Here is an 11,418-nt window from a genome sequence, read left to right as displayed (position 1 = left end):
CATGTCATAGTGCCATAGTAATAATGATTTGTGTGCCAGGCTAAAAGACCTACAGGTGATACGGAAAGAAATCTGCTCACAGCTGACAGCAGCCTATGCCCCGGAGACCCCTGAGTTCCAGGTCGGAGACTGCAGCTACACTGAACCCAGACTTTCGAGCCTCGCTGGAAAGGACCGTACCTGGTGCCGCTGACCACCCTGACAGCTGTCAATTCTCAGCCCTCACCAGCCGTGTACTAGCTGTTGGTGCTGAGAGCTGGGACCTAGAGGGAAATTCAGTAAATTCAGTCATGTTTGTCCTGGGTTCTATCAAGATAGGTGTGGGATAGGCTTGATTTCTATTACAAATGATGTAACATTGCATATGTTAGTACTCCTAACACTTCTTGGGACTGTGCCTCAGGGATCACAATCTGTATAAGTTTAGAAGTTCTAAAAGCTAGTCATGACCTTGGTGTGTAGGTTTAGATAGTGTCCAGATTGGAATCCTGATGCTAAAGACTTAGTAAGAAAAAAAAAAAAAGAGTTGAGAATTACTTAAGGCTATCTAGGTGCTGCAAGGGAAGCACAAGGACATCTGCCATTGCCCTGAAATGCAAGGCTTATAGAGAATTCAGAACTGCCATTGACTCAGATATAAAAAGAGTGAAAGACTTTTTAGCTGACCTCCAAGAATAACTAACCTCCCTCTCAGAGGTAGTCCTTCAGAATAGGAGAAGATTAGACATGATATTCCTTAAAGAAGGAACCTGTGTGCTACACTGAAAGAATGTTGCTTCTATGCAGACCATTCAGGAGTAATTAAAGACTCCATGAATAAACTTAGAGAAAGGTTAGACAAAATACAGAGAAGCGTATCAGGGATGGTTCGAGAGCTGGTTTAGTAGATCTCCTTGGATGACTACCCTGATATCTTCCCTTATGGGACCCTTCTTAATTTTGCTTCTGCTTCCGATTATAGGTCCATGAGTGTTAGAGAAACTAGTTAATAGGTTTGACTCCTACAAAAAGATAGAGACGTTCAACGTTTGAGTCTTGGCTCACTCGGTCTCCCTGGATGACTACCCTACTCTCTGCTATATGGCTGGGCCATTACTAATAATTTTCTTGGTTTTAGTTTTTGGACCCTGCGTGACAAACAGGTTAATTGCTTTTGTTAAAAATCGAGTGGGTGCTGTGTGGTTGATGGTTCTGAGACAACAGTACCAGTCAGTTAGGACAACTGGTGAGACCAAATACGAGACTTGAGATCAAAATTCTAAGATTAGAATTATTTAGTAGAAGGAGAAGAGAATGAAAGGAGTATTATATGAATTCTAGTTTTGGAGATACAAAATTAAAAGAATAAACCCCAAAAGGCCACAGATACAAAATTAAAAGAATAAACCCCAAAAGGCCTCAGACTGAGGGCTAAGCCCTACAGCCAGGACTAGCAGGCCATAAAGATAAAGGAGCACAGGAAACACTGTCTAGGCAGGACTGGCAAGCCATAAAGATAAGGAAAGGAATGAAGAACAGACCAGGAGTACCGGATCTGACTCACAAGCCACCTGGCAGGAAGAGATAAGCCCCCAGCCCCCAACATCCAGGATGCCCCAAACCTGCCAATGTGTGTAGCTCTACCTTATTACCTCATGATGTGAAATAGCCAATCATATGTGAACATGTCTATGTGCCTCGTTTGAATCCACCAATCCCCATAACTATGCATGTGCTTCTGTATGCCCGCTTCTGCTTCCCCAATCCCTATAAAAGCCCCATGCTGGAACTGCTGGGCGCGCAAGTCCTCAGAAGAGACTGTGTGCCCGCAGGTACCTGTGTTTTCCAATAAACCCTCTTGCTGATTGCATCCGAGTGGACTCGGCTCGGTCATTGGGCGCTTGGGACTACTCCTGAGGGAAAGGTCCTCTCCGGGGGTCTTTCATTATGGGGGCTCATCCGGGATTTGGAGACCCTCCGCCCAGAGATCACCGACCACCCACCGGGAGGTAAGCCGGCCGGTGTTTGTCTTGTCTGTTGTGTCTTGTCCTGTGAATGATCGATCAATAGGCTCAGATCTGGGGACTATCTGGGCGGGCCAGAGAAGGAGCTGACGAGCTCAGACTTCTCCCCCGCAGCCCTGGAAGACGTTCCAAGGGTGGTTGGAGGAGAGGTAGATCCGGATCCGTGGCACCTCCGTCCGTTTTCGGAGGGATCCGCACCCTTGATGACTCCGTCAGAATTTTATTGGAGTAGAGGATCGAAGACCCTCGCTGACTCCGTCTGAATTTTTGGTTTCAGTTTGGTACCGAAGCCACGTGGCGCGTCTGTTTGTTACTTGTTTGACTGTTGGAATTGTTTGTCTTCTTTGTGACCTGACTGTGGTTTTCTGGATGTGTTGGTGTCTGTTAGTGTCTTTTTGACTTTTGTTTCGTGTTTGAATTTGGAATGACGACTGTGTTTAAAATCTTGGACTGACGACTGTGTTTGAAATCATGAAACTGTTTGCTTTGTTCCTCAAAGAGTTTTACTTGGTCCTGTTGGTGCTTAAGTTAAAAGTTGAAAATAATTTGCTTGAGAGAAATTGTTTTCTGCCAGGAGTTTTATCTTTCTCTCTTGAGCCTCCTCCCCAAGGAGAGATGCCCCAGGTTTGGGGGCAGAGAAGCCCCTAAAATAGTTTCAAAAAGAATCTACAACTGTGAAAAACTTTGTTTTGCCAGTCAGGATTAATGTTTTCTTTTCCATGGGCCTATAGCCCACTGAGACAGTTTGGTAAAGGGCTGCTACTAAAGTCCTGAAAGCCCCAGGTGAAGTGGTTACAATTCTTTTGTCAGCTGCTTAGTATCTAGCACCCAGGTTCTAACGTCTTTCCATCCTTTTGTTATTAGTTGTTACTAGAAGCCTAGTGTCATTTGGAGGCTGGTTCTCTTGAGAGACAAAGCCACCAAGCTGACACTGAAGGGAGGTACTCCTTAAGGGAAAATCTAAGTCCAGAGAGACAGCCGGTAACAGATAGGCTGCCTTTTTTGGCCTTTTTTGTCCAAGAAAGCCTCCTGGTTTAGCTGTGTGACTAAATGCTGTTTGCCCTCTTCAGTGGACCTCTATTCTCAAGATTCTCTTGTTTTCTCACCATCCCATTTGAGGTGCTTGTTAGTAACTGTGACAGGTCTTCTTTACCACTGAGGAAAGACAGAATCCTACTAGAGGCCAGAAAGAATGTTCCAGACATGGGTGGAAGGCCCTCACTCCCGACTGACTTCAATACACCTGAAGGTAGGGAGTGCTCCGGGTCTGCCCCCAGGCTCCAAGGGTGGGTCTCCTAGGGGCTGGAAAATGCCCCACCAATCTGGCTAAGATAAGGAAAGGGTATGAAGAGAAAGTTACAGAAATTTGAAGGGTTAAGCTAAGTTGCTGAGAGTTAGTATAAGTTACAGAGAAAGTAAGGTTAAACACAGAGAAAGAGAAAAGAAGATAAAAAGAGCAGGAAGCTAGGGAAGAAAAGAGACTAAAAGAAGAGGAAGCTAGAGAGCTAAAGAGAGGTAAAAGACAAGAGAGGAGCATATACTGGCCACAGTAGTTAGGGAACCTAGGAAGACAGTACCTGGCAACAGAAGAGAATTCCTGGCTAAAGATCAGTGTGCATAATGCAAAGAATAAAAAAAGACACTGGGTCAGGGACTTCCCCAGAAAGAACAAGAGGGGACACTGGAGAGCCTCTCGGTCCTGGAGTGCTGGCTATGTGCAGAGATAGGAGGGAAGCCTGCCCAGTTGTTTTATGGATACAGGGACCCAATGCTCTGTGCTCCTAGGCTCCAGTGGGCCAGTATCCAAAGACCTTGGGTACAGAGGGATACTGGCAACAAACAACACTTATGGACTGCCCGAAGAACAGTGGACCTTGGCGTGGGCCAGGTAACCCACTAACTCATGGTCATCCCTGATTGCCCCTATCCCTTGCTCATGAGAAAATTGCTCTCCAAAATGGCTTGCATGGGCTAAAATGGCTGGGTGAGGCCATGTGTATGCATATCTACAGACTGTGAATGTGGAGCTTAAGACCTGTCTCAGTGCACCAGTACCTGATGCTGGGAGATGTGTGGCTCAGTGCTTTTCTGCCTGGAACACGTCACTCCTGCCAGCTGGGCACTAACAATTATCACCCAATCCAGGACTTAAAGTGTGATAGAGTGGTTGATGTTTTGCCTTTGAATAGAATGTCCCAAAAGATGGGACCACTGGTCAGCTGCGATGGACTAGATTCTCCACTGGTTCGGGACAATCTGGTCCCCTGGCTGCCCAATCCTGACCTGGAGCCACTGCAACATGAGTGTCAAGCACTGGCAGAAGCCCATGGGTGGAGGAAAGACCTCTGCGACTGGCTGATTGACCCCTGCTGAAAGCCGAGGCTACCTTGTCTACAGACGGGAACAGTTCTCTTCATGAATGAAGGTCAGAGACAAGTGGATGCTGCCATGGTGGACAACACAATGTCTTCTGGATGGCTGAACCTCAACCCCCCCTCCCCCGTACATCAGTGCCGCAGATGCCTTTGCCATCTCTTGGATGCCCTGGTGAAGCGAACAACTGTGAGTACTATTCATTGCCCAGGACATCAGGAAGGAAGAGATTCAGTGGCATGGGGCAATAACGAAGCAGATAAAGTGGCTCGGGAAATGGCTATGCAGGAGCCTATCCTGGTTGCAGGCCTGCAAGAGACAGCCACTGGGAACTGTGATTGGACTAAGGGATGGCCTCACTTAGAAAAGGCCCAAATTGCTTAAAAGATAAAGGACAATGGCACACTTGAGGGGAAAGCTATACTCCCCAGAGAACAAAGAAAAGACTCACTTTGCCAAATACAGAAATGGACTCATTTAGGAGATAAAAAGTTTGTCCAAGTAGTTAAGTGTATGTAATAGACTTTAAGATTTTAGCCAGAGAGGCAGTAGAAAGTATAAGGTATGTCAATAAGTGAATGCTTAGCAAGCAAACAGGGCAAAGAGACCTAGAGAGTTTAGTGAAAAGTCGAAGTGAACTTCACTGAGATAAAACCAGAAAAATATAATCACAAGTATCTCCTAGTGCTTGTAGATACTTTTTCAGGAATAGATGGAAGCTTTCCTCACCAAACGAGAGACTGCCTCTGCAATAATCAAGAAGATACTGGAAGAAATCTTCCCCCGATTTGGAATGCCCAAGGTAATCTAGTCAGACAACGGCCCTACTTTCGTTGCCAAGGTAAGCCAGGGTGTGGCCAAGTATTTAGAGGTCGATTGGAAATTACATTGTATTTACAGACCTCAAAGTTCAGGACAGGTAGAGTAAATCAATAGAACTCTAAAAGAGACCCTGAGTAAATTGACCATGGAGACTGGCACAGACTGGGTGGCACTCCTTCCCTCTTGCTCTCTTCAGAGCAAGAAATACCCCTTCCAGATTCAGCCTTACCCCCTTTGAGATCTTATATGGGGCCTCAGCCCCCCTGACTGTATTAGATGATGTTACTGAACCAACATGTCATAGTGCCATAGTAATAATGATTTGTGTGCCAGGCTAAAAGACCTACAGGTGATACGGAAAGAAATCTGCTCACAGCTGACAGCAGCCTATGCCCCGGAGACCCCTGAGTTCCAGGTCGGAGACTGCAGCTACACTGAACCCAGACTTTCGAGCCTCGCTGGAAAGGACCGTACCTGGTGCCGCTGACCACCCTGACAGCTGTCAATTCTCAGCCCTCACCAGCCGTGTACTAGCTGTTGGTGCTGAGAGCTGGGACCTAGAGGGAAATTCAGTAAATTCAGTCATGTTTGTCCTGGGTTCTATCAAGATAGGTGTGGGATAGGCTTGATTTCTATTACAAATGATGTAACATTGCATATGTTAGTACTCCTAACACTTCTTGGGACTGTGCCTCAGGGATCACAATCTGTATAAGTTTAGAAGTTCTAAAAGCTAGTCATGACCTTGGTGTGTAGGTTTAGATAGTGTCCAGATTGGAATCCTGATGCTAAAGACTTAGTAAGAAAAAAAAAAAAGAGTTGAGAATTACTTAAGGCTATCTAGGTGCTGCAAGGGAAGCACAAGGACATCTGCCATTGCCCTGAAATGCAAGGCTTATAGAGAATTCAGAACTGCCATTGACTCAGATATAAAAAGAGTGAAAGACTTTTTAGCTGACCTCCAAGAATAACTAACCTCCCTCTCAGAGGTAGTCCTTCAGAATAGGAGAAGATTAGACATGATATTCCTTAAAGAAGGAACCTGTGTGCTACACTGAAAGAATGTTGCTTCTATGCAGACCATTCAGGAGTAATTAAAGACTCCATGAATAAACTTAGAGAAAGGTTAGACAAAAGACAGAGAAGCGTATCAGGGATGGTTCGAGAGCTGGTTTAGTAGATCTCCTTGGATGACTACCCTGATATCTTCCCTTATGGGACCCTTCTTAATTTTGCTTCTGCTTCCGATTATAGGTCCATGAGTGTTAGAGAAACTAGTTAATAGGTTTGACTCCTACAAAAAGATAGAGACGTTCAACGTTTGAGTCTTGGCTCACTCGGTCTCCCTGGATGACTACCCTACTCTCTGCTATATGGCTGGGCCATTACTAATAATTTTCTTGGTTTTAGTTTTTGGACCCTGCGTGACAAACAGGTTAATTGCTTTTGTTAAAAATCGAGTGGGTGCTGTGTGGTTGATGGTTCTGAGACAACAGTACCAGTCAGTTAGGACAACTGGTGAGACCAAATACGAGACTTGAGATCAAAATTCTAAGATTAGAATTATTTAGTAGAAGGAGAAGAGAATGAAAGGAGTATTATATGAATTCTAGTTTTGGAGATACAAAATTAAAAGAATAAACCCCAAAAGGCCACAGATACAAAATTAAAAGAATAAACCCCAAAAGGCCTCAGACTGAGGGCTAAGCCCTACAGCCAGGACTAGCAGGCCATAAAGATAAAGGAGCACAGGAAACACTGTCTAGGCAGGACTGGCAAGCCATAAAGATAAGGAAAGGAATGAAGAACAGACCAGGAGTACCGGATCTGACTCACAAGCCACCTGGCAGGAAGAGATAAGCCCCCAGCCCCCAACATCCAGGATGCCCCAAACCTGCCAATGTGTGTAGCTCTACCTTATTACCTCATGATGTGAAATAGCCAATCATATGTGAACATGTCTATGTGCCTCGTTTGAATCCACCAATCCCCATAACTATGCATGTGCTTCTGTATGCCCGCTTCTGCTTCCCCAATCCCTATAAAAGCCCCATGCTGGAACTGCTGGGCGCGCAAGTCCTCAGAAGAGACTGTGTGCCCGCAGGTACCTGTGTTTTCCAATAAACCCTCTTGCTGATTGCATCCGAGTGGACTCGGCTCGGTCATTGGGCGCTTGGGACTCCTCCTGAGGGAAAGATCTTCTCTGGGGGTCTTTCAACCTTTACCCATACAACTAGCCAGCCTGGTCAGAGATGACTGCGGAGAGCACTCAGGCACCATAGCCCTACAATGTAGTGCTCGAACAATGATCAATTAAACTGCAGTGCAGGAAGGTGAGTCACCTCCCCCATCTCTGGAGACTAGCAACTAATCTTTTCCTGCTGAGTTTTCAGTCAGCACCATCTCAAGCTTAGGTCAAGCTGAAGGGGCAACTGAAGGCTCCTGGCCAGAGATACTCTCTGGAGTTGGCTAAAGGTCCCTCTAGCCCCTGTCTAAATTCTGACAGCCTGCAAAACAGCCTGCAATCAGTTTTGGCAGACTCCCTATCTTACTTGGTAAAGCAGCAGACACTTTAAGCAACAGGGCACCTGCTCATTCTTTAATCTGCAGGAAGGCTTAACCTTTTGGACTCCTGTGGAATCCACCAAGGTGGATAGGCCAAGGGAATGTTCCCATTAGACAAACCATTTCTCCTCTTTTCTGTAACAGACAGTTCACCAACACACACAAAAACAACATTAAAAAAAAATTCCTCAGTTCCTGCACCACCACCACCACCACCACCCCCACCAAACCTCTGGCAGTGTTCTTGCAGCCTTCCACAACCCAACATCTACCCTGTGGCAGTGTGGGGTAAGTGTGGTCAAACTTCTAAGTTCTGTATCACCTAGGGGATGTGCTCTGTGGCTCAGCTGATGCAGAAAACCCCCAAGGCTTCAAATGAGACACTAAACAGTCTGTCTGCTCCTCCCTCTCCCCCAGCCCCCAGGGTAGGTCTCCATTAAAAAAACAAAGGAGCTTCCACCTGCCTCTCCCTTTACTCCACCTTCCCCCATCCAAATAAGGAGATCTCTCCTTAGAGGTAGTGGTTAAAAGAGCCAACCAGATAAAGACCACAGTAGGACAGAAGATATCACCTATAAAGACAATGGAATACCCAAGGAGACCCAAAATGCCCCCTCCAAGTCACCCCCAATTCGAAGGGCCACTGTTGACAGCACACCTAAAAGCTCTAGAACAAAAAGAAATAAATAAACCCAAGTGGAGTAGAAGGCAGGAAATAATCAAAATCAGAGCTGAAATCAACCAAGTACAAAAAAATTAGTATACAAAGAATCAGAAAACCAAGAGCTGGTTCTTTGAGAAAATCAACATGATAGATTAACCCTTAGACCAACCAGAGGTCACAAATAGGGTATCCAATTAACAAAATCAGAAATGAATAGGGAGGCATAACAGCAGCATCTGAAGATATTAAAGAAATTACATCCTACTACAAAAGCCTATATTAAACAAAACTTGAAAATCTGGAGGAAATGGACAATTCTCTAGACAGATAGCAGATACCAAATCTAAATCAGGAACCATTAAAACACCCCCATAACTCCTAAAGAAATAGAAGCAGTTATTGTTAAGAGTCTCCCAACCAAAAAGAGCCCAGGCCCAGATGGATTCAGGTCTGAATTCTACCAGACCTTCACAGAAGACCTCATACTAATACTGTTCAAACTATTCTACAGAATTGAAACAGATGGAACACACCTAAATTCCCTCTATGAATTAATAATTGTATAATAAGATTATACAATTAATCTTATACTGAAACCACACAAAGACCCAATAAGGAAAAAGAAGTTCAGAATAATTTCCCTTATGATTATTGATGCAAAAATACCCTTGAAAGTCTTAAAACAGAACTCAAGAACACATCCAAATTATCATCCATCATAATCAAGTAGGCTTCATTCCAGAGATGCAGGGATTGTTTAATATACAAAAATCCATCAATGTAATCCACTATATAAACTAACCCAAAAATAAGAATGACATGGTCATTTGATTAGATGCTGAAAAAGCATTTGACAAAGTTCAACACCCCTTCATAATAAAAGTCCTGGAAAAATCAGGAATTCAAGTCCCATATCTGTATATATTAAAAGCAATATACAGCAAACCAGTAGCTAACATCAAACTAAATGGAGAGAAAATTGAAGCAACCCAACTAAAATCAGGAACTAAAAAAGACTGCCCACTCTCTCCCTACTTATTCAGTCTAATATTCGAAGTCATAGCCAGAGCAATCAGACAGTGAAAAGAGATCAAAGAGATACAAATTTGAAAGGAAGAAATCAAATTATCACTATTTGCAGATGATGTAATTGTATACTTAAGTGACCCCAAAAGTTCCACCAGAGAACTACTTAACCTGACAAACAACTTCAGCAAAGTGCCGAGGTATGAAATTAACTCAAACAATTCAGTACCCTTCTTCTACTCAAAGGATAAACAGACTGAGAAAAAAATTAAGGAAATGACACCCTTCACAATATTCCCAAGTAATATAAAATATCTTGGTGTGACTTTAACCAAGCAAATGAAAGATCTGCATGACAAGAACTTCAAGTCTCTTAAGAAAAAAATTGAGGAAGAACTGAGAAGATGGAAAGGTCTTCCATGCTCATGGATTGGCAGGATTAATATAGTAAAGATGGCCATTTTGCCAAAAGCAATCTATAGATTCAATACAATCTCAATCAATATCCCTACTCAATTCTTTATAGAGATTAAAAGAGCAGTTTGCAAAACCCAGGATAGCGAAAACTATACTCAACATTAAAAGAACTTCTGTGAGAATCACGATCACTGATTTCAAGTAGTATTACAAAGGAATCATCATAAAAACTGTACGGGATTGGTACAGAGACAGACTGATAGATCAGTGGAATAGAAGTGAAGACCCAGAAATAAACCCACACACCTATAGTCACTTGATCTTTGACAAAGGAGCTAAAACCATCCAATGGCAGAAAGATAACATTTTCAACAAATTGGAGGTCAGCATGTAGAAGAATGCAAATTGATCCATTCTTATTACCATGTACAAAGCTTAAATCCAAGTGGATCAAGGCCCTCCACATCAGACCACATACACTCACACTAAGAGAAGAAAAAATGAGGAAGTGTCTCGAACACATGGGCACTGGGCAAAATATCCTGAACAAAACAACAATGGCTCATGCTCTAATATCAAGAATCGACAAATGGGACCTCATAAAGCTGCAAAGCTTTTGTAAAGCTAAAGACACTGTCAATAGGATGAAATGGCAACCAACAGATTGGGAAAACATCTTTACCAATCCTACATCTGATACAGGGCTAATATCTAAAACATACAAAGAACTCAAGAAGTTAGAATCCAGAGAGTGAAATAACCCTATTAAAAATGGATACATAGCTAAACAAATCATTCTCAGCTGAGGATTATCGAATGGCCAAAAAACAGCTAAAGAAATGTTTAACATCCTTAGTCATCAGGGAAATGCAAATCAAAACAACCCTGAGATTCTACATCACACCATTCAGAAAAGCTAAAATAAAAAACTCAGTTGACAGCAGATGCTGGGGAGGATGTGGAGAAAGAGGAACACTCTTCAATTGTTAGTGGGATTGCAAACTGGAACAACCACTTTGGAAATCAGTCTGGAGTTTCCTCAGAAAATTGGAGATTGCACTACCTGAGAACCCAGCTATACCTCTCTTAGTCATATACCCAAAGATGTTCCAACATACAACAAAGACACATGCTCCAATATGTTCATATCAGCCTTCTTTATAATAGCCAGAAGCTGGAATGAACCCATATGCCCTTCAAAAGAGGAATGGATTCAAAAAAGTGGTACATCTACTCAGTGGAGTACTACTCAGCTATCAAAAACAATGACTTCATGAAATTCATAGGCAAATGGAATGAACTAGAAAATATCATCCTGAGTGAGGTTACTCAATCACAGGAAAACACATTTGGTGTACACTCATTGATAAGTGGATATTAGCCAAAAAGCTCGAATTACCCAAGATGCAATCCACAGACCACAGGAAGCTCAAGAAGGATTACCAAAATTCAGATGCTCCCACTCTTTAAAAGGGGATATATATGTGTGTGTATATATATATATATGTATATGTATATGTATATGTATATGTATATGTATATGTATAT

At 43.2% G+C, this 11,418-nt stretch overlaps 1 long non-coding RNA gene across 1 annotated transcript; it reads left to right on the top strand.

The window, feature by feature from the left end:
* The first annotated feature begins 1,777 nt into the window (after positions 1-1,777).
* On the top strand, positions 1,778-7,340 carry LOC147995925 (uncharacterized). Its single transcript, XR_015673335.1, has 2 exons — positions 1,778-1,988; positions 5,532-7,340. It is a non-coding gene; the product is annotated as an uncharacterized LOC147995925 (long non-coding RNA).
* Positions 7,341-11,418: the final 4,078 nt, after the last annotated feature.

Source organism: Rattus norvegicus, chromosome 2 (assembly GCF_021556685.1).
Source record: "Rattus norvegicus strain SHRSP/BbbUtx chromosome 2, alternate assembly SHRSP_T2T, whole genome shotgun sequence".
Lineage (NCBI taxonomy): Eukaryota > Metazoa > Chordata > Mammalia > Rodentia > Muridae > Rattus > Rattus norvegicus.
The sequence above is the reverse complement of the archived record's forward strand: the minus strand, read 5'-3'. Positions and strand labels throughout refer to the sequence as shown.